This window comes from Siphateles boraxobius, unplaced genomic scaffold (assembly GCF_051911475.1).
Source record: "Siphateles boraxobius isolate OS27281-9 unplaced genomic scaffold, OSU_SipBor_1 86, whole genome shotgun sequence".
In the NCBI taxonomy this organism is placed as follows: Eukaryota; Metazoa; Chordata; class Actinopteri; order Cypriniformes; family Leuciscidae; genus Siphateles; species Siphateles boraxobius.
In genome coordinates, this window is record NW_027509215.1 from 6180500 (window position 1) to 6205790 (window position 25291).

The window sequence follows — 25291 nt, forward strand, 5'->3', positions numbered from 1 at the left end:
TGTTCCGACTCTGATGCAGAAGATGACAGGAGATACCTGGACCACCATCACCTACCGTACAGTAGGACACCAAACACCTTCATCTACTCATGAATGTTAAAGCATAAAAATACTTTTTTGATTCACTGGACTCACAAACAGAGCTTAAAGTCTTGATTTGACTACCAGATTTCATGACTCTTGTGGAAGTGTACAGAATATCCAGAAGTCCAATGAACTTCAGATATTATGAATGAGTGCTTCTTTGCTTCCCTCATGACACTTTAACATATTTCATGTACTGTAATCATACTGTTAATTGCTTTTTTTTGTATGCTGTTTGAATTTCTGCTATTTTTACAATGATATTTTGAATGGCTGTCATTGGTGGTGAAAATGATTTTTGCAGTCAGATTGGTGTAGTTATAACTTCTACCAGCAGAGGCTAACAGGGCCATATTAACCAGATAAACTGGGCCAATGTTCTAGTTGGACTTTACAAATGTCAAAGTCACTCTCATTTCTATGTAAACCTGTGTCTGGCTTGTATTATGAATGGGGTTTAGAATTTATATACAGTTACTCATTTAGATTAGTTTATTGTTGGATGCTGTAATGTTTTCTGTGACTGGTCCAAACCAATGTTTGTTTTCATTTTTCATACTCTAATCTCATATGCATGTTATTAAAATGCTGTTACTTTCATAAATTGTCCTGTATCTTTCTTAAACATCTCTAACTTTATTTTTTAGTTTTAGAAGCATTAACATTTAATCTAACTGATATAACTAAACTAATAATTGTCCAGCCGAGGATCATGACAAAAACTGAGCTGGTGAGAGAGTTATAACATGAGCGTCACTTCACACATATTCAACTTCCTGTTTTAAATACAACTTCAGCCATCTTGACGTTTGTTACAATGGCAGTAGATCGTCTGCTTGCATCCTTCATTCTTCTCCTCATCTGTAACACAGGTAATACACTCAGTTATTAAATGTGTGTAAATAACTGAAATGTCTTGTTCTCTAGTGCTTTATCTATAATGTCGCTTATATAAAGCATTATGTTTAGTCTGCTATAGTTCTGCATCTGATGAACAGGATCTGCTCCTGATGAGAAACTAAAGCACTAACTAGAGTGACTCGTCTCTAACTTTACTAACACTAGTGTAAAAGAATCATTTCTGTTACATTAGGGATTGAAAAACAAATCTATATCTGTTTACATACACCAGTTTTTCAGGGGTTAAAACACAAAGTGATGCTGATGCTTTAAAGCCCCTAAAGTTATACAGTTACTTAGAAATATTTTAGTTATATTTCATGAACCATGCATCATAGAAACAAGTATTTTATGTTCATGGATTGAGCCTCACTCTGAAATGCTTAATGAAATTCAGTCAGCTGATGATGATGTAAGAATAATAAAACATACAGTATATGACAGTTGGTCCATGTCCTTGACCAAGCCAGGTCTTAATGCTGCATTACAGTAATCAGACTTCTGTCTGGTGTCTTTATACCACATTTATATTACTGTGAGCACAGCCCTAACAAATTACTGAACCAATCAGCCTTATGATTTATTTATTTATCTAAAATACAGGAAGTGAGAGTTGATGATGGAGTAAGATGGAGGTGTAAAATGGGTCCAAATGTGTGTTTCTCTCTCCTCAGGGTTCAGTGCTGAGATCTCTGTGTTTGTGCAGACGGGAGATTCTGTTCAACTGGATATACAGACACAGAAACTACCAGAGTTTGATCTTTTATCCTGGAGAAATGATAAATCAGAGAATATAGTTAAATATATAAGTGGAACTAAAGAAGTAAAACTTCACTCTTCCTACAAGGACAGAGTGGATTTCAATGATGAAACCTTCTCTCTCACACTGAAGAACATGCAGAAGACAGACAGTGGACTCTATACAGCGAAGACAAATGGAGATAGATTTAAACAAGGATATTGTTACATACAGAGTTTCTGTTATAGGTGAGTCTCATTTCATTGTGTTCCTGCATAAAAGACAATTCGAGTAATATATGTTTAATTTCTCTCTTTTATATAGTGTGCACATTTAAGCTTGTGGCACTTCTTCTTATTCATCAGTTTATTAATTTTATTTTTACTCTGACGTTTTAAATAAAGAACACAGATAAATGTGGTTAAAGAAATATTGTTGGGTCGTGTTTATTCTTTATGTTGTCTTTAGATTTGAATGTACATTTATACTGCATCTTTGCTGTGATATTTATACAACATGAATTAATGTTTAAACTTTTTTCTTCTGTTAAATTGTGAGTGTGATTCTGATCTTGGAGTAAATGTGTTTCAGACGCTGTGGAGGATCCTGTTCTGACCGTAAACTCAAACTCCAGCAGTGACTCCTGTACTGTGACCTTCACATGCAGAGCGCATGACCTCATGATAAACTCTAGCTTTTTAACTAACAGTTGCTCTGCACAGGAAGTGACATCACAAATCAACACTCTAACCCTGCACTGCAGTGAGGAATCCATCATCTGTAATCATAGCAACTCAGTTAGCAGCAAAAAAGACATTATTAACATCAAACAGCTCTGTGGAGGTAAATATCATATTAAATACATGTGTGTGTACATACAGTGAGCAGAGAGAGAGTTATAAGGGCACAATGTGTCACTTTAGATTGATTTATTGCCCCCCATAAAGCCCCTCCCCTCTCCGTTTATGACACCGTGGGAATTTCCCACGCTAGACCACGCCCCTTCCAGATTGGTCACGTGACCATGGGAATTCCCCAAAGGTATCAACCCTCCCCTCCCTCCCACTTCCGGTCTGTACACCTGTGCATGGAATTTCTCCCCACGCTAACTCCTCCTCTTCCACCCCGTTTGGTCTGAACAGATTAAGCGTGGAAAATCACCGACGATCACTAGGGCTCAATGTAAAAATGTTCAAAATGATGAAAAAACATTAAAAACAATATATTTTCATTTTTTAAAGAAAATGTATAATAAAAGCCATAATCAGAGGTGAGATCAGTGTGTTTTATTTGAAAAGAGGTCTTTCACATTTACATTTGAAGTTGTACTTTTCACAATCACATATAAAAATACATTAAAACAATGTGTATCATTAAAACACATACATTTTAAAAGCATGAGCTTCATACATGTTCTAGAATTAAAATTATATCACGCAAATAGTTTATTTTCTAACATACTTTCACAATTACCTAGTGTTTAAAGGTATTAAAAAAAGTTGTACAAAGTTAAAAAACACCTCTTTAGCGCTCATACATTTGTAAAATGTTCAAAACGTTAAAACATCAATTAAAAAGTTTAAATTGCATTTTCTTAAAGTTATCAAAATGTGTTAGTATTAAAACATAGAAAACAACATTTTAAAAATGATAATTACAAAAGATACATTAAAAAAAAGTTGATCCATAAATCTTTTACCTTCACACAGTATTTGTAAAACTATTACATTTTACATAAAACATATTTTTTAAAAACTGTTTCAAACACATCATATTTAAACTACATGTTTAAAATAGTATTTAAAAAGGCCTTTACGCGTTTACAATTCCGCTTGTTGAAAGAGAACCAAAACTCTTATTATACAGCTCCGCATTTCATGCATTTGTAATACGTTAAAACATCATTGAATAAAAGTTTAAATTGCATTTTCTTAAAGTTATCAAAATGTGTTAGTATTAAAACAGAGAAAACAACATTTTAAAAATGTTAATTACAGAAAGATATATTTCATTAACTTTCGTACATTATTTGTAAAATGTTACATTTTAGATAAAACATATATATATTTTTTTAAAACATTAAAACAGGCTTACGTTTCTCCAAAGACCGTGTAAGGCAATCTCCGGGGAGCACAATGAAATGGCTACAGGAGGGTCTGCACAGTAGCCACACGCAGACTCCTCCCGCGACACACCTCCGCACCTGGAGCGTGGGAAATAGAACACAGAGTTCCCACGTACGACACACCTCCACACGTCCACAGATGGAGCGTGGGGAAAAGTGCATACAGCACCCATGCGTGCACACACCCACGTTCTTATGTCTCATGGGACAGCTGCGACTGACGCTTACGATGACGATTAGTATAAACTTTATTGCAGACACAAGTCAATATAACACAGCATAGAAAGGAGATACAAAAATACATTAAAAATTCTATAGGAGATACAGGCTATTGCACCAATGTCGTCTTAACCTCGAAATATATGTCTATAACAGCTTTTAAGAGGATTGACTAGGGCCTCAATTATACTATTTACTGAATTGTCCAGACGACCCGGAAAACCAAACATCAGTTGTCTCAAGAGCGCCTCCCAAGTATGCACTCTATTAGACACGAACAAATGACTGACACTATGCCACCTAGGGACATGATGCAGCAATCTCATCGCATCATTGTATTCTACCTTGAGCCTCTGCATACTCTTTTTCTTATAATTAGACCACAATTGAGCAGTATATAGCGGTGTGATGTAGGTTCTAAACAAAGAGCACTTCACATTATCAGAGCACATTGAAAACCTCCTTATAAGCATGTTAGCTTGACAATAAATTTTACAGCGTTGACGGTATAGATCTTTGTCATCCGTCCAGTCATTGGATATAACATGACCTAAATATGTAGCTTCCTCACACACAGAAAGAGGGTTGTCTGACAGATAAAAAGTCGGAAAAGTTGATTTCTTGTCCTTATCACTTCTAACTACCATTATGTGGCTTTTTTTAGCGTTATACTTTATATCATAATCAAGGCCATACTGAGAGCACACCTTCAGCAACTGCTGCAGCCCAGCACTATATGGACAGAGCAGGACCAAGTCATCTGCATACATAAGATGATCCACAAGACAGCCAGTTTTTAGCCTATTTAACTGGTTTGATAATTCATCCATATAGACATTGAATAAAATAGGAGAAATAATACCACTTTGTCTCACTCCATTGCTAACATGAAAAGGAGCAGATACAACATTGTCCCATTTAACCTGAAACATTTGATGGGCATATCAAAACACTAAAATTCTCACTAAAAATTTAGGGGCACCTCTATCTAACAGTTTTAAAAACAATCGTTCATGATTGATTCTATCAAATGCCTTTGACGCATCAATAAAACATAAAAACATAGATGAATTCAGGCTCGTGTACCTGGACACAATCTCTTTAAGAGCATAGATACACAAATCAGTTCCATGCCTTCTCTTAAACCCAAACTGATTGTCAGAAGTAAGGACATACATTTCTAGCTTTGTTAGCAGTATTCTCTCCAGTACCTTAGACAAGATATTGGCCAATGCAATTGGTCGATAGTTGTCAATACTGTTGAGCTTACCAGCCTTATCTTTAAGCACAGGCAATAACATTACAGACATAAAAGTATTAGGCAGGACACCATGAACCAGACAATCATTAAAGCACATAGACAACAATGGGCAGAGCCTATGTCTGGCATATTTTAGATGTTCTGCAGTAATGCAATCCATACCACAGGCTTTGTTGTTCTCCAACATATTGATGGCATCATAAATATCTGCTGCCCTAATTATCATATCTGCCGAGAAATCAATATGTTCATGATTGAGTCTAACTGTGTTACTTTTAACACAATTAAACAATTCAAAGTAGTGCTCTCGCCAAAGCTCAGCTATTTTTTCTGGGCTACTAATACCTTCAATATCAGCCGGTAAGGAAGTCTTATTGTTATTCATTACTTTGACCTCTTGCCAAAAGTCAGTGAGGTTGTTGTTCTGTAACTTTCTGGCCAGCGAGTCTGCTCTCATTGTATTTTCATTTTTCTTAATAAAACGAAGTCCATACTTAACTCTAGCATTTGTCTGTTTTTACATATCAAGCAGTACCCCATGTCTAGGCTTACCTGCCTCTGACCAGAGTCTAAAGGCCTCTCTTGCCTCATCATAATACCCAGCCACAAACTCATTCCACCCAGGTCTGATGTTAAGTACCTTACATTTCGTTTTACAAAAGGGTTCACTGGCAGCATTTAAACATTTCGCAATACTATCATACATGGCACAGAGTTTTTCAACATGTTGCACATCCTTACAATTGACATCTGAGCACATTAGGGCCTCATGGGAGATGGTTCTCACTGCGGAACATGAAATCCACGGGGAGGAGTCGGATCCAGATCCAACTCCTCCCACCTTACATACACCTAAACCTAGCCAACTCCGCCCCCTGATCCCTAAACACACCCCTCATCCCTAAACCCAACCCTAATCCTACCCATCTCCACCCCTTGGATCTTGATCCGACTCCTCCCCGTGGATCTCATGTACTGCATTGAGGTGCTACTGGCTCATGGGGCATAGCGATATTATTTAAAAAACGTTCAGTTCGCAATGAATATTCAGCCACCTCCTCTTTACTCAGCTTTGCCCAGCACAGTTTACTTGAGGAAGCTACATTATTATTTCTGGACAACAGAGGAACATTCTCAACATCTAACAGAGCAGCAATTGGTATGTGATCCGAGGTGGCAAGTTCATAGCAAATCTCCAAATTTACCAGTGAAGCATGAATCATAAAGCATGAATGATTACCCTGCAGCGGCCTGTTTAAAAAGCCACAAACTCCACGTGCACTCACTTGTGATTTTAGCTAGCAGATAACTATTCAGCTACAACTGCTACTTCTATGGAAGGATTTGATTCTAGCTCCGCGAAAAATACATGGAGTTTCTTCACGAACCTACGGAACATGTGGAATATGGTTTTCATTTGATTGATCAATGTGGATAACGATGAAAGATAACATGGAATACAACAGAGGACCCCCGATTTGGCTTTCACAGAGCTTCTCTTTTCATATAAACACATGGATTAACAAGCGGATTAACAAATGGGGATACAGACTGCTCGCGTACCACGTTAATAACGTTACCCAGAGGATTATAATACATCGTGCAGTGAAGCCGAGAGGGTGAAAAGTAGATGACTATGCCGAAACATTATATTGTTTTAACCGAACGTCCTGTAACTTATCCATTCACTTACTCCCGAGGCAGAAAAGTTAAAAATGGCCTTTCGAAACGGACAAACATGCCCGTACATGTTCCATGATACACGGTCGAAGTCTACACGACATAACATTACATACTGTAACCTACAGATAAATAACACGGGAGGATCATGTGACATCTAAGTAATAACATGGTGTAAACATTTAGGCGGAATGCCTCGATAGCGATCTTCGTTCTAATCGAATTATACAATAAAATATGCAAATGTGTTTACAATTAGTTGCACGCACACACATTCTCCTCAAAATCCTTAGTTGACAACACTTGATTTTAACTTACATTGAACCAGCACATCTGCACATTCTCTCTCCATTAGATGTTCCCTTATCGAGTCGGTCTCTCGACATTACGTATGGGAAATCCATTTTCCTCGAATCATGAAGTCTGATAGAATAACTCTTTTGCTTGCAAATAGCCAATGGCGGTCCCGCCATCACCTGATTGGCTGACACTGCTCAATATAGGTGACGGCGGGCGCCAGAAACCTCTGAATCTTTTTTCTTCACTCGAGTCTGTTTTCACCGTTGATGTACGCATTCAGAGCGGAGTATATTAAGGAGTTTTAATTCCCCTCTCGCGTTCCGGTGGATTATATTATGTCTCTTTGTCGCCCGTGTGGTGGACCCATTGAATCCCCGGACGCACACAACTTGTGTGCTGTGCCTGGGTCGGGACCACGCAGAGGCGGCACTCGAGGGATCGGGATGTCCCGCCTGTGAGGAGCTTCCCATCAGATCCTTCGTGCAAGGCTGGCCGTTACACGTAGCGACGACCTAGTGTCTCCTGCCTCTCCCCAGTCTGCCGCCGTCGAGCCGCGGACCGGGAGACGGCAGAGATCTCCATTCGCGGGTTCTGTTGAGGCGCTGACGTCGGCCCAAGGTCCACGCCATCCTCACGTGGCAGAGCCCGTGAGTTACTCCTGAGGCCATTTACCGCCCTCTTGAGAAAGCACGGGAATTATCTCGTTCGGTTACGACGATGACGACGCCAATAGTCCGAGTCTCCGTCTGAAGGCGCCCTCGCCTCTTTGGATGCGGAGCTTATGGCCATTCTCACTGAGGCGGTGGCAGATATGGTGCTGGAGTGGACAGCGCTCAAGGAGCTGCCGTCGGAAAGGTGGCCTCGGCGCGGGCCGTAAAGCTGAAGCGAGAGGCAGTTCAGGAAGTCGATAAAAAAAATAAAAATAAAAAAAAACAGCGCTCCTGGTGTGCGTGTCAGGGAGGAAAGAGCGCGGGACGTGTTCGTTGGACCGGTGCGAAGAGGGCGTGTTCCCGCCCAGAGTTCGACGAGAATGTGTTGTTTCTGAAACCGCTGTGTTCTGTTTCAATAACAAGGTACATTACATGTCTCAGCAAAAGAGCTTCTCTCCCCAACATTATTACCCGCCTCATAGACGGGAGACGCATCGCAGAGCGGAAGCTCGGGGAAACCCGAGGAGATGGCTATCTATGTCCCCGTGCATGATGCCGCGGACGAGCTATACCATTTCATATAGCAGTCAATGCTTTCCCGGTGGCTGGCGCCCAGCCCCCGCCGCAGCATTCATTGCCCTGTATTGCGATTCTGATTACTACACAGTGTGTATTCACAGTTGTTGCGCGATGCAACTGACGCTGTGTTACGTACACACCACACTGTTATGTGTAAGGATTTATGCCATTATATATTGCCCTGTGTCCTTCAGTGCAATGGCTATTCTGTTTACTGCAAGTACGTGTTCACAGTTGTTGCGCGATGCAACTGACGCTGTGTTACGTACACACCACACTGTTATGTGTAAGGATTTATGCCATTATATATTGCCCTGTGTCCTTCAGTGCAATGGCTATTCTGACTACTGCAAGTACGTGTTCACAGTTGGTGCGCGATGCAACTGACGCTGTGTTACGTACACACCACACTGTTATGTGTAAGGATTTATGCCATTATATATTGCCCTGTGTCCTTCAGTGCAATGGCTATTCTGATTACTGCAAGTACGTGTTCACAGTTGTTGTGCGATGCAACCGACGCTGTGTTACGTACTCACTACACACTGTTATGTGTAAGGATTTATGCCATTATATATTGCCCTGTGTCCTTCAGTGCAATGGCTATTCTGATTACTACACCGTAAGTATTCACAGTTGTTGCGCGATGTAACTGACGCTGCGTCACGTACTCACTACACACTGTTGTGTAATGATTTATGCCATATATTGCCCTGTGTCCTTCAGTGCAATGGCTATTCTGGTTACTACGCAGTACGTATTCACAGTTGTTGCGCGATGCAACTGACGCTGTGTTACGTACTCACTACACACTGTTGTGTGAAATGATTTATGCCATATATTGCCCTGTGTCCTTCAGTGCAATGGCTATTCTGGTTACTACGCAGTACGTATTCACAGTTGTTGCGCGATGCAACTGACACTGTGTTTATGTACACACTGCACACTATATGAATTTGCCGTTGTATATTGCCCTGTATCCTTCAGTGCAATGGCTATTCTGGTTACTACGCAGTACGTATTCACAGTTGTTGCGCGATGCAACTGACACTGTGTTTATGTACACACTGCACACTATATGAATTTGCCGTTGTATATTGCCCTGTATCCTTCAGTGCAATGGCTATTCTGGTTACTACGCAGTACGTATTCACAGTTGTTGCGCGATGCAACTGACACTGTGTTTATGTACACACTGCACACTATATGAATTTGCCGTTGTATATTGCCCTGTATCCTTCAGTGGAATGGCTATTCTGATTACTACGCAGTACGTATTCACAGTTGTCGTGCGATGCAACTGACGCTGTACACACTGCACACTGATATGTTTAATGATTTATGCCTTATACATTGCCCTGTGTCATTCAGTGCAAATGGCTATTCTGATTACTACGTATTCACAGTTCGTGCGCGATGCATCTGACGCTGTGTTACGTACACACCGCACTCTGTTATGTGTAATGTTTTATGCCATTATATATTGCCCTGTGTCATTCAGTGCAAATTGCTATCCTGATTACTACGCAGTGCGTATTCATAGTTGTCGTGCGATGCAACTAACGCTGTGTTTGTGCACACTACACACTGATATGTGTTATGATTTATGCCTTATATATTGCCCTGTGTCATTCAGTGCAAATGGCTATTCTGATTACTACGTATTCATAGTTGTCGTGCGATGCAACGGACGCTGTGTTTGTGCACACCGCACTCTGTTATGTGTAATGATTTATGCCATTATATATTGCCCTGTGTCATTCAGTGCAAATGGCTATCCTGATTACTACGCAGTGCGTATTCATAGTTGTTGTGCGATGCAACTAACGCTGTGTTTGTGCACACTACACACTGATATGTGTTATGATCTATGCCGTCATATTTTGCCCTATCCTTCAGTGCAAATGGCTATTCTGATCACTACGTATTCACAATTGTTGTACGATGCAACTGACGCTGTGTACACACAACGCACTGATATGTGTAACTATTACGCCGCTATATATTGCCCTGTATCCTTCAGTGCAACTGGCTACTCTTTTACTGTGTAGTCACAGTTGTTGCGCGATGCCACAGACGCTGTGTTATGTACATTGATATGTGTCTATGATTTATGCCGTTATATGTTGCCCTGTATCCTCAGTGCAGCCGGCTATTCCGATTAACTACGTATTCACAGTCGATGTCGCTATGCCTCTGACGCTGTGTTTTTTGTACACAAAAATGTTACTATGCTTGTGCATAGTCTCAGTCGTCGCTACGGCGACATGCATTGCATCTGTGTAGATATTGAAGCGTTATGCTGCCCTTCAATGTAATGGACCATTGTGTACACATATTCATGCAGTTTCGGTCGCTTCAGCAACTTGAGCTGCATTATACACACAGATGTTTAAAATGTGCACACTGATGTGTTATGCTGTTATGTTGCCCTCTATCATTCAGTGCAACAACCAGCTATCCTATCTAACCGCATATTCAGTTTGTCGCTACAGCGACTACACTGCACTTATGAACGTATAAGGACGTGTGTTGCTATTTTGTTGCTCTGTTTCTTTCAGTGCAAAACTAGCTATCTTAATCTACTGTGCATACTCACAGTTTCTGAATGTATGTTCGTACACGGATGTGCAATTTACCATGTGTTATGCTGTAATGCTGCCCCGTTTCCGTGCAGCTAGCCATCCTGATCGAACTGTACATCTCAGTTTCTGTCTCTACGCAGTTCTGTCGCTACGGCGACTTATGCTGCGTTATGTACATGCATGGATGCACTACAGCGACCGATGCTGTTACGTACATGTGCTATGCTGTTATGTTGCCCCGTTTCCTTCAGTACAACTGGCTATTCTGTGCTAACTCGTCTACTCACAGTTGTAGCTACGGCTATGTGTTTGTTGTTTACTGAGGTGCTATGCTATTATGGGGCTATTATCTACTGCGTATATTCATCAGAGCCCAGGTGGTTGCAATTCCAGCATTTTGCCCGGATGAGGTCAGTGTTTCAGAGTCTCAGAAGTACGCTTGTGCCCCATGCGTGCCCTGCGTGCTTATGTGAACAGAACTAGCCAGTTTCGAACTTCAGAGCAGCTCTTCGTCTGCTACGCGGGTGCTAAGAGGCGGCGCGCTGTCGAAACGGAGGCTATCTCACTGGATAGTGGAGGCTGTGCACTGGCTGGCTTATGCTTCACGGGAAGCCGTTTCCCTATAGGGGTGCACGCCCACTCCACTAGGAGTTTGGCGTCATCATGGGCGTGGGCGAAAGGCATGTCTATTCAAGACATTTGTTTCGCGGCAGGTTGGTCGTCTCGTAATACCTTCGCGAGATTCTATAACTTGAATATCCCTTCATTCGCACCACATGTCTGTCAGTGCAGGGAGAGAAAGCTGAGCTGTCGTTGGACTAGGCTAGACTGCCCCGATGGCGCGCGCTCTAGCCACGGTTCGACTCGTCGTCAGACAGTGCGAGTTATTATTAGCATAGCTATCATGTTCACTATATTGTGCCCTTTGTTATGTCCGCATTCATAGCCGGCAGTATTTTCCTAAGCACCAATCACTTGCTGCAATCTCCCTCCATTCAGTTCAGCGTGCTTAGCTTGATGGGAGGGGCCTTCGTTGGTGCAGATCCCGAGTTGGCTCGGTGCCAATAGATGTTTCAACCAGGTCCGGTGTCTGTTCCTGAGAGCTGGGCGGGGTTTCTCCCACACGGCGGGGGTTTTATTGTTCCCCATACGTAATGTCGAGAGACCGACTCGATAAGGAAACGTCTCTGGTTACTCACGTAACCGTAGTTCCATGAGAGGAGGGAACGAGACATTACGTAACCTGCCGTGTGGGAGGGACTCTCAGTCTCCTTACTCTCGTTCAGCTAAGATTCTGAGGTTTCTGGCGCCCGCCGTCACCTATATTGAGCAGTGTCAGCCAATCAGGTGATGGCGGGACCGCCATTGGCTATTTGCAAGCAAAAGAGTTATTCTATCAGACTTCATGATTCGAGGAAAATGGATTTCCCCATACGTAATGTCTCGTTCCCTCCTCTCAGGGAACTACGGTTACGTGAGTAACCAGAGACGTTTTCCAACTTCCCGGAAAGTTTTTGAACAGTCCAAATCACCAACAGAGGCGGGGGTGTTTGGAAGAGTCCATTTCCAAAGGGGACTTTTTACAGTTTTATAACAAATAAAATTATGTCGCAGAAGAAGCTGTTTTTAATTAAAGAAAACTTTCGGTTTTTACATATTTGAAAAGTTTACTATCACATTTTTAAAACTTAAAAAAAAAAAAAAGCTGTATAAAGTGTTAAATGTTAATAAATGTTAGAGAAAGTTTTTTCTTTTTTAAATGATGTATTTTTACAGACCTAAAAGCATGATGCTTCAAAGTATGGAATAGAAGTTTTTGAACATGTATACGATTTTGAACATTTATAGGCTAAATGTGTGTGTTGCTAAAGCAGAAGTCTATTTTTTTAAAATAAAGATTTACCTTTTATTTATTGCTTTTATTTCTTTAAAACAGTCTGATGACATGCATTATTTCTGTGATTAATTGATTAATGTTGCGAGGGGGTTTCCTCACACGTGTAAAAAGCGTTTTAGATGTGTTTGTGACAAACATATTGTATTTACTTAGACTTTTTAAATGTATTTAACTAGGGATGTAACGATTCACTCGCAACCGGTTGAAAATCGATAAAATTGTGTAACGATTCAAGTCGGTTGAAATGTTAAACGAATCACGATACACGTTTTAAACAGCAGGGTGCGTTTACTGACTAGCCTAAGTTGTGAACATCACTTTACCGGCACAATATCAGCGATCACACACTGGCGCGAAGCTAGCGAGTGTTTTTTTGAGATACCCCTCGCTGCAGACTGTAGCGCGGTGACGTCACGTCTCTACGTCACGTATGTACGTGACGTATGTGTTACCACGCATGCGCAAAGTATGACTATCGTCATATAATACGCATGTGCGCACGCGCGCGCACGCAGTTTGTTTCAATCACTTCCGGCGAGAATTTCGATGGCAGTAAGTCAATAAGCTTTATTTATGCTGTTTTAACAATTGTGCTTTTGTGTTAACGGCTTTTAATTCTAAGAGATGTCATAGAGCATCAATGTTTTAGATTTAAAAAAAAAAGTTATGACATGTTTTATGATATAAATTTGCATTAAAAATGACAGGGTTTCAGCGAGTCTTAAAATGATATGTAAAAGTCTTAATTCGCCTTTAAACAGATTAAGGCTTGAAAGATGTCTTCAAATAGAGCAGAAAGACTTACATTAATGAGGTCATGTAGTTGATTTTTGCATGCATTGCAAAATAAGTGTTGTCCCCATTATCAGATCATACTATAAAAGTTACATTCCGGAATGCAGTGCATGTACTGTAAGTTATGTTAAATAAATTTGTGGTAAAATAAATTAAAAAGTAGGCTAATGGAGTTGAACATTTGTATTTTGCTAAAATAAAACTAATTGTGATTCTCCTTTGTTTTTTTTGTTTTTTGTTTTTATCATTTAGAAAGCATATTAATGTATTGAGTTCCCTGCAATTTATTCAAGAAATTTACCTTATTCTTATAAAGGTGTTTGAGACCTGGGTCTAAAAATCAAGGGAGTTTTACAGTGTTGTCACTGTGCTGTCTGTACAATCTATCCATCTATCTGTCTGTTCTTCCTATCTATCTGTCTGTCTATCCATTTATATCAAAACGTTCAGCTTGAAAACTACTTCAAGCTTTTAAAACTATTTCAAACTTTCAGTTTGTCTTGACAAACTTTTTTTAACTAGTTTATGTTGTTCATAAACAAAGTAAGTCTCTTAGGTACTTTACAGACAAAGCCAATAACACTCAAACATATCTTTGTCTAACATCTTCCTGTAATATGTTTAAAATATTTTGAAAAATAAATTTCTTTGAGTATGTACTATGTTAATGCCTTTCTTCAAAATGATTCAATATTGTTTTTTCTGCATTTTATCTAAATTAGGTGTTGTGAACTGGAGTGCATTTTCCAGACAATATAAGCAAGGTTTCCCGGTGCCGTACTCAATGACTCAGGGCTTGCACTGCAATATACAAGGACTGCCCACCTGGGTAGGTGATGGCAGAAGCAGAGTCCTGCGTGAATTTTATTCCGATAAGGAGGTTGAGGGCTATTGCTCAGTTGTTTTTTCAATGAAGGAGGGGAATTTAAGCAGAGTAGTGTGTGTGTGTGTGTGTGTGTGTCTGTGTGTGTGCATATTTCTTTTACACAATTATCATCTTTGTTTTGAAATAAAGGTTATCACTGTTATGAGTTTGGTTTTTTGAGTTGGCATGCATAATATGTGATACAGAGATTGACAATATACTGTGTGTATTTGGTTTAACTTCAAACTACTTTATTTGAATAAATGTTTTATAATGCACAAAAATAAACAATTATTAACTATTACAGAGGAATGATTAAAATAAGAAATATAAGGTGCCATTAATGTTTACAGTAATTTACACAGTGAAGTGCAACAGAATGTGAAAATAAACTTTAAATAAAATACTACACAGATAATACACAATATATACTTTGAAATTCCATATAAGTTTACCTTGGATCAGGCATAGTTAAAACTATGGATGTGCTCTGTACTCCTTTTTGCTGCTTTCATTATAACTTTAGATTTTTTTTAATACATTATGTTCTTTAAAAATATGATGTCAAATTTGCGCATGCGTTTTAAAGACTCGTGACGTCACCGCGTAACGCGCATGCGTGGTAACACATACGTGACGTACAAACGTGACGTGATACGTGACGACACCGCGCTACAGTCTGCAGCGAGGAGTACTTGGTTTTTTTCCCCTTCATTCATGGAACTTGAGCTTGTGTGGGCACTCAACTTCCACAGGAATGAACTGAAAACGCTCGTTTCGCTCCGCTCGCGCCGCGCCAGTGTGTGTCATAGACTGGTGTGCTCGCGCCGTCAAACACATGGCGACGCGACGGCAAGCGTAGATGTTGACGTTGACTCATTCAAATCGGAGGCGGCATTTTGACTTACCGTAGACTAATAATAATCACCACTGTGAGAAGCGCCACCAGCACCTCCGTTTTGAGTACGAGAGCCACGGAGATCACAAGATGCATCAGTGTTTCCTTGGCAACCAGGAAGGTTTATCTCTTTCTCAATGTGTTCTGTTTTTTTAACTCTTATAGTGTAATGATACAAATTATAACAAAATTAGAATCTTGCCTTTATTACAATGTAAAACTCCTGTCAATGAGGTAGGCCCTACTAATTTTACACAGTCTTTTACATAGCGAAGGTACACTGTAAACAGAAATTTTCTGGTAAGGTAAATACTACTGAAAAAAACAACAATGTAATTTACAAGAAAAAGTTAGTTCAGGCAAGAATTAAAAAAAACCTAAGTAAATTCCATATCAGTACTTAATTCAAGCGAGTAGAAATGAAAGCGTAAATATCAACTCAATAAAATTAAGTAAAAATTACTCAACTTTTCTGATACTGGGGTTCCCATCATGCACTGGACCTTGCATAATTAATGAGGTTCATTTTTCACTGGTTTCCAGCTGTATTTACACCGTTTTATCATTGCTTTTGTTGTCAGGATTAGTAACTTGCCATTTTGTGACATTTCGAGTAAATTTTCTGCTCAAAATGACACATCATGCCTAACATCTGACATGATGAAGTATAAATTACTTAGATAGGCTACTCTAAGTAAAACACATACTATAAATGACTGGTATAATTCAATAAAATTGTTTGAGTTAAATGTAATGCAAAGGAAATTTCAACTAAATCGATATTAATCAACCTTTTACTAGCCAAGTTAAAATTACTTATTTTCTTTGTTAATTTCACTTAACTAGGTTAAGTAAAGTTTACTTAGTTCCATATTCCAAGTAAATTTTAACTTAAAGATTTCTAATTAAAGCTACTGATAAATATGTTTAGGTTTTTATTTGGAAAATCTTTGTAAATTTACTAGCATTTTCTGAGTGGAAAAAGTTGCCTAGCTTTTTTCAAGTAAATCCTACTCCAAATTTTTTTCAGTGTACCAGTGTCCATCTTCTTGACCAGACAGACAGAAAGACTGAGTTGAAACAACCTTGAAGGGAATTTTTTTAAGACCCGTTGCCCCCGATACCGGGGGCGTCCATTTTTAACACGTTAATGTAGTTTTATTATTTGACAAATATATTTTAAAATACAAATGTGCAGCATTTTGTTTGAGAAATAATAAAATGGACACTTTTTCATTTATATTTTGTCTTAAATCTCATTTGTTAAAAAGATTGTGAGAAAATCGTATCCCTGTCACCATTATCGTGAATCGTATCGCATCGTTAGATGAGTGAATCGTTACATCCCTATATTTAACATTTTAAATGTTTTTTCTTCTGACCAACTTACATTTCATATGAATTACCTGAGGCGTTTAACAACCACATATAGGGAATGCATGTTGATTAGTAAGTTTCAGGGATAGTGCAAACATGCAATGTTCGAGAAAGCTCATATTGTTGTAATCTTTCAGAGGTCTCACTCACCCACAAACGCAAAACTTTGTGTTGGGAATATCCAGGCATAGCTTTACTAAAAGAAACTTTTTGGAAGTCATTTTCAAACTGTGAGCTTCAACATGTAATTAGCCTATACAGTATTTTATATAGGCTATTAATATTATGGTTCCATGTTGCTTTAAAGTCTTTGTTTGTTATTAACTAATACCTTTTTAACTAACACCTCAACAAATTAAAGAAACATATGAGCTAAGGAGCTAATGTTCTCTAATCCCAAATAAACAGATAATGGTCCATTCACAATCAACAATATGTTAGATTTTACTTAGTGTGACACTGTTCACATCTTGTTTCTCAGACTGTATGTGTGATTTAGATGAAGACTTTTCTTTGAGAGCTGTCAACATTCAGTGTTTATAGGAATAAATGACCATTAACTTGAGTACATTATTTTTACTCCTTAGACCTCCCTAACACTCAAACATTATGCCTTTTTTGATTTTACGTTGGTTAAGTTAGTGAAATATTAGGTTTTATACTCGGTCATGTAAGCCTGTTTATTGGTCCAATGAGGTTTTCCAATTAATACAGGTGAAGGTCTCTGCGGGTTACTGTCTTTCCTTTTACGCAACACAACAAGATTAAATGGAACACATTTTTCTCATATGTATTGACTCGTTATTTCATCTGACTCCTGTTAGGGGTGTACAGTTAAAGACCCAGAACCAGATATGAAGAATGAAGACCCAGAGTCAGAATTATAAAAAATTAAAGAAAATATTTACTGAAGATAGTTTGCAGTTTCATCAGCAGAAGTCAGCTTCAATAATCGCACAGGAGTTCGTAGGCCGCCCCGCTTACAGTTACAAAGATCACAGCAGTTATACGATTTCCAAGGTCTAAGCTACGTCATTGCTTACAGGATGAATGATTCTCATTGGCTATGAAATAGATAAACACAGTAATTTTCCACACATATACAGATAGACTGAAGCATATCTCCATCGATTATGCAGCTGAAGTTAGGCACGTCATGACCTTCCAGGTCGCAGATTTGGGTTGCTGGGCGCCAACATGTCCAGAACAACAACTCAGTCAATCTCCAATAATGCCAGTGGTTCCTTAACCTGTAACCAAGAAGACTAACACACACACCGACACACAGCTTTTCCAAGGTTGGATTTGGCCAGGCTCTCACTATAAACAGGAGAGTCCTCTCAAAATATCAAGATAATGCGTTCTTTCTCTCAAGGATAACTAAACTTTAGTCTTAACTGGAAAGAAAGGCTTTAACAAAGAAATGGCCCCTTAAACTATTGGCTTCAATGACCCCTATATGTTTTAACACATTGAAGACCTTTCTCAAACACAAAACAAGTCCCTATTTCATTTCTGGAAGCTGGGTTAAATAAGCAAGCACTGCATTCAGATATCAAATACAGACATTAAAGAATACATGAAAAGAACATTTCAGTAATCACACTGGTAACTTATATAAATAAAGTAAAATCTCCAGAGAAGTCATTCAACTCATTTGATATTTAGAAGGAAAAATAATGATTAATACCCTAATTATAATCAATCATTACATATACATTGAAGCAGCAGTGGATTCCAATCCACCCCCTTCACTCCATAAATGAAAAGGATTTAATGATATCTGGGTATCATTAAAAGTGAGCGAATATTTGATTATTCTTTTGAAACTCTTTAATTATGTTTTACCCGTTCAGATTAGGAAACTATGCCGCTTAGAGGTCCTCGCATCTTCTGAGGGTCTCACGATCACAATCTCGTCAGTTTCGTCACTAAACAGAGGTTTTGACTAATATCTCAGACAGTCGGATTCACCCAAAACACAATCAGAGATACTTTTCTTTTAGTCCCCTTGAATTGCATACACTTGAACTTAATTCAATAGTTATACTTTAGTAGAGGTTTTGGCCCTATTATAGGTATGAGTTGACCAACGATACTTTCCTCATGATAGTTTAGACTGGCCAAGCCCGTGATCTCTCACGTACACTTATCTAAAGTTACATTAAATTAAGACAGAGGTAAAATAGACGTACCCAAATTTAGGCTGGTCAGGCAGCATGTTAGCTACCCCTAATCGAATGCCCCGTCTCTACAAAGCAAGTACACTTAAACTAGTGACAAAGTATTAGCCGTCGCCAATCTGACGCAGAATTGCGGGAGCATACGAATCCGATAATCTCCTTGGGAGAACAAACTCAAGAGTCAATCAGAGTAGAATCAAACATTTACAATTTATTGACCAGGTAATGAAGCAATAATTCAAAATCCAATTCATGAGAATAAAATCATCAGTTGATCATATCATAACAGAAATCGAGGAATTTGTAGAAAGTATTACCTTGCAATGAAAATTACACACAGGGATTGTGTGGGCAGTCAACCTACAGACTCCCAGAACCTTTTGCCCATTTTCCTTATAAACCCAGATAATTAAATTTGCTTACCAAATGGTGATGTCTGTCATTATAATTAGATTTGGTCCCCTAGTGAGGGGCTCACAACTGTGAGATCAGAATGGAGGATCTGGGGGAGGGAACACCTTAGAGGGACACATTACTTCTCATATTTTGTAACTTCTTTTAGCTTTCCATTATGGTTGGGAGAATGAGACCATTTTACCAGGCGCACTGAGATACTTTAAATGATACCAAACATGCATAGTTACTTATTTGTACACATTTAACATTTCATGGGTTTTCAGTGAGTTTCAGGTGAGCAGGAGATTGTTCAAGTAAGGTGTGAGGTGTGAGTTGCATTGTGCTGTGTTTCAGATGCTGCTGTTATATCATTATGCAAGGGAGGGTTCAAATGTTAATTCTCAGGAGAGTCTTTGTTTCCACCAGGGGTGGCCCAGACTTTTCGGCACCCGCCTTACAGTCACAATAGTGACCGGTGGGAAACACCATAGTCAGAATTCATACAAATTCTTCAATTAGACCTATTGACACAATTCATTCCAAGACATCCAATACCTTGTTTTGTCATTTCGTGAAGGAGGCTTAGTGAGGTGAAAAGGTTGTCATGTACAAAGTTACACCCTGGAGGAACTTCTGCTTGTTCAGCTAGACCCCTATGGTCTAGACCATGACTTCACTTGTGCCCTGTCCTAGGCCAGTTTCAGGGAGATGTGTGTGCACTCATTCAGTGCACTGAAGATGGGCCGTACATTCTAGAAAGGGTTGTTTGTGGTCATGTGTGGGGCACACCAATTGGTTCTCATGAACATCTGCCTAATCCTTCAGATTAGTTCACCTCTGCATTGCCATTCAATGGTCTACTTGGCAAATGGGGCGTTTCACCCATGGTACTCCCTATCTGAGCCATCACTATCTCAGTCACTTTCAATTGGGGGGGGGGGGGTGTCACGTTCGTCTAGAAAGTCCAACGCATTGAAAGTTTCTGGGATACTGATAACTACACTGAACAAAATTATAAACCCAACCCTTTTGTTTTTGCCCCCATTTTTCATGAGCTGAACTCAAAGATGTAAGACCTTTTCTATGTACACAAAAGGCCTATTTCTCTCAAATATTGTTCACAAATCTGTCTAAATCTGTGTTAGTGAGCCTTTCTCCTTTGCCAAGATCATCCATCCCCCTCACAGGTGTGGCATATGTTCAGTGTAGGATTGCCAATACCTGCCAATACCAGCCAATACCTGTGGTTTCAATTGAAGCACTGTGTTATACTACCGGTCACAATTGTGACCGTAAACAAATTTACAAGTCTTACGAGCAAAATATATATGCAGGAGTATAATTTTCAAAATATATCAGTAGTAGACCCTTTAAAGAATATATGTACAAAATATGATAGTTCTATCTGTTAATTGAGATGTTTTACATACTACTTTTTGTAGTAGTCTGAGAAAGACATCTTCTTCTAGATGTGCAAGCAGGAAGTAACTGATCTGGTCATGTGACCTTTCACACTATCAAATGACATTAATAGATTTTAATCAAGACAATCTATTTTGTCATTTAAAAGTTGAATTTCTTGCCCAAAGTCAATAACAACATTTTTAGAGCTTCCAGAAATAAGAAAAAAGATGCGGTCACAATTGTGACCGGTGGGATTAAATGGGTTAAGAATTTAAGTGATAGTCTTTCTGTTTGAGAATGTTTGACTATCTATGACTATCCCTCTATCTATTATATATCTCTATAAGTATATCTCTATAGCACTGAGATATACATTCATTAAAGCTTGAGTTAAGTCAGAACCAAACATCTTCATACCTGTTGTGTTCTGACACAATGACAGACACAAATCGTTCTAACAATTATTTTTGTTTTATAAATACACTTTTCTTATTTCTACAAATGTCTGTGTTAAATATGGAGTTAATACACTATGAAAACGAGAATAATGCTACCAAATACGTCTGACACAATGTTTTTAAGAATAAGCATTGTTTTAAAATACAGATGTTTTTTCTTTTGACAAACCTACAATTCAAATGATCTCACCCCCTTGTTGTTTAACATCCAAGAGCTGAAGAAGCATAGAGATGGCTCTTTATGGCTCTGGCCAGGTCCCCTGAGTAACCGGAAGTGTTTTCATTGTGCTCCCCGGAGATTGCCTTACACGCTCTTTGGAGGAACGTAAGCCTGTTTTAATGTTTTAAAAAAAAATAAAATAATACGTTTTATCTAAAATGTAACATTTTACAAATAATGTACGAAAGTTAATGAAATATATCTTTCTGTAATTAACATTTTTAAAATGTTGTTTTCTCTGTTTTAATACTAACGCATTTTGATAACTTTAAGAAAATGCAATTTAAACTTTTATTCAATGATGTTTTAACGTATTACAAATGTATGAAATGCGGAGCTGTATAATAAGAGTTTTGGTTCTCTTTCAACAAGCGGAATTGTAAACGCGTAAAGGCCTTTTTTAATACTATTTTAAACATGTAGTTTAAATATGATGTGTTTGAAACAGTTTTTAAAAAAGATGTTTTATGTAAAATGTAATAGTTTTACAAATACTGTGTGAAGGTAAAAGATTTATGGATCAACTTTTTTTTATGTATCTTTTGTAATTATCATTTTTAAAATGTTGCTTTCTATGTTTTAATAGGATGTCCTGTTACTTTATCCACTACAGTAAAAGACCTGGGTGTTATACTAGACCGCAACTTGACTTTCGAAAATCATATTTCATATATTACAAGAACAGCCTTTTTCCACCTTAGAAACATTGCTAAGCTACGCAACATGCTATCTGTTTCTGATGCAGAAAAGTTAGTTCATGCATTCATGACCTCGAGACTAGATTACTGTAATGCTTTATTAGCTGGCTGTCCTGCATCCTCAATCAACAAGCTACAGTTAGTGCAAAATGCAGCTGCTAGAGTTCTTACTAGATCAAGAAAATATGATCATTTAACACCTATTTTATCATCTCTACACTGGTTACCTATTAAGTTACGTATCAATTACAAAGTATTCCTACTGACCTATAAAGCCCTAAATGGTTTAGCTCCTGTGTATTTAACAGACCTTCTATCGCCATACAATCCATCGCGCTCTTTAAGATCACTAAATTCGAGGCTTCTGGTCATTCCTAGGATATCTAAGTCCACTAAAGGAGGGAGGGCGTTCTCGCATTTAGCTCCTAAACTCTGGAATAGCCTTCCTGATATTGTACGAGACTCAGACTCGCTGTCCCAGTTTAAAACTAGATTAAAGACGCATCTCTTTAACCAAGCATTCACTTAATGCTTAACCTTTGATACTGCTGAATCAGTTCGAATGCATTAACATTATGAACATCAGCTATGCTAATTATTTCCCATCTGCCTTTCTGCTGTTATCTCGGGACGCTAGTCCCGAGGTAAATAGCGTTCGTCAGCTCCAGTTTGTATCTAGCCTCTCACGGAGACTTCAGATGCCCCAACGCCTGTGAAGAGACGACTCGACGCCTGTGAAGAGACGACTCAAAGCCGGCGATATGTTATGCCATAAATTAATACTTGATTAACTAACTGTATTTTTCTATGTACATTTCCGAAATGCAATTTCTGTAAAGCTGCTTTGAGACAATGTGTATTGTGAAAAGCGCTATACAAATAAATTTGAATTGAATTGAATTGAATTGAATTGAATACTAACACATTTTGATAACTTTAAGAAGATGCAATTTAAACTTTTTAATTGATGTTTTAACGTTTTGAACATTTTACAAATGTATGAGCGCTAAAGAGGTGTATTTTAACTTTGTACAACGTTTTTTAATACCTTTAGACACTAGGTAATGTGAAAGAATGTTAGAAAATAAACTATTTGCGTGATATAATTTTAATTCTAGAACATGTATGAAGCTCATGCTTTTAAAATGTATGTGTTTTAATGATACACATTGTTTTAATGTATTTTTATATGTGATTGTGAAAAGTACAAATTCAAATGTAAATGTGAAAGACCTCTTTTCAAATAAAACACACTGATCTCACCTCTGATTATGGCTTTGATTATACATTTTCTTTAAAAAATGAAAATATATTGTTTTTAATATTTTTTCATCATTTTGAACATTTTTACATTGAGCCCTAGTGATCGTCGGTGATTTCCCAAACGGGGTGGAAGAGGAGGAGTTAGCGTGGGGAGAAATTCCATGCACAGGTGTACAGGCCGGAAGTGGGAGGGAGGGGAGGGTTGAGTACCTTTGGGGAATTCCCATGGTCACATGACCAATCTGGAAGGGGCGTGGTCTAGCGTGGGAAATCCCCACGGTGTCATAAACGGAGAGGGGAGGGGCTTTATGGGGGGCAATAAATCACTCTAAAGTGACACATTGTGCCCTTATAACTCTCTCTGTGAGCATTATCTACATGTCTTTATTATCACAAATCAAACTACTTTTGGTTTACAAACTGTAAGAGGCACGTTATTAAATAAATAAATACTAAAACTTATGTTAAATATTACATATAATTAAGTGACTGTATAGTTTACTATAGTCTGATTAATACTGTTCTTCATCTTTTGCTTTTTAGAGAATGAAAGAAGACCAATCCGGCATAGTTCACTATTTGGTAATATGTTGATCATTACAGTGATTGTTGTAGGAGTTATAGTGTTTTCTATTTTGGTCCTCTACTGTTTACCTTAAAGGTATGTCCATCACAGAAATACTGAAAAACTGATCTCACATTTATAACTGAAATAGTTTCTTTGAAACAAAGGTTTAAGAGCAAACAAGACATGCTTGATTGTTACAAAGCCAAAAATTAGATTCACTAATAATATTTGGCGTCACTTTTTAACTCACAGGGTTTCCATTCATTTTTTGATGTGCAGATTCCTCCATTGCTTCAGTTGTTTTTCATTTGTATATATCAGATCAAGATACATTTAATTTGTTGCATGTATTTGTAAAAGTAGAAATTATAATAATAATAATATAACTCTAAACCTAACCACTTTTCAACAATATAAAACACCTAACAGGAAAATAAAGGCCACAGGTATTTATTGCAAAACCATGTCTATTGTGTCTGTGTATTGAAAGTATCTTGCAGTGTATCTTACTGAAAGCAGTAGAATACCCTGAACATTGAAAAAATTCACTAAAAGGGAACCTGTACCTTAAAAAGTGACTCCAAGGGTTCCTGGCTAAGTTTCCAAATGTGCGAGGGGGAATGAGAATGTGTTGTAACTTCTGCAGAAACTATTCAAATAAATGTGCCCTTTTATCATTAGTAAGAGTTGTGTAGTGAATCCAGAACTCTGGTCAATATTAAACTTGTAGGCTGTCAGTCTGATAGATGAGAGAAATCAAACTTCTGACAGCAATCAAATGCAAAGAAACATGTTTCCACACAAACCTGTAATCTGTGCAGTAAATTTCCATATTCTGACCTCTCAGGTGCCAAACAGAGCGATGATACAGAATACGATGATGTTGAGGTGAGATTCAAATGACTTCATATCTATTCCTGCAGACGTCACAGATAATAAATCATATCTTGTATATGTCTTGTTAGGACTTTTTGTGTTACTTCCTGTCCCGAGTGCCAGTTTGGTAGTCCTTTGTAATAGGCCTATTCCCTGTTGATTATGTCTTGTTAGCTTGTTACTCCTTTCTTATACTATATACTTATATATAGCCCTTGTGTTTCCTTTGTTCTTGTCAGTCGTTGAATGTATCGTGCATGTTTGTTTTCCT

The 25291-nt window shown here is 38.4% G+C and overlaps 1 protein-coding gene and 1 pseudogene across 2 annotated transcripts in view; both read left to right on the forward strand.

Moving 5' to 3' along the window:
• LOC143731409 (CD48 antigen-like) overlaps nucleotides 1-25291 on the forward strand; it is a 33489-nt gene that overhangs the window by 7903 nt on the left and 295 nt on the right. The gene's annotated exons all lie outside the window — the stretch shown is intronic.
• Nucleotides 798-25047, forward strand: LOC143731146 (CD48 antigen-like; annotated as a pseudogene). The gene is made up of 5 exons (XR_013200710.1): nucleotides 798-956; nucleotides 1659-1971; nucleotides 2315-2566; nucleotides 24120-24224; nucleotides 24992-25047. The product of XR_013200710.1 is annotated as a CD48 antigen-like (transcript).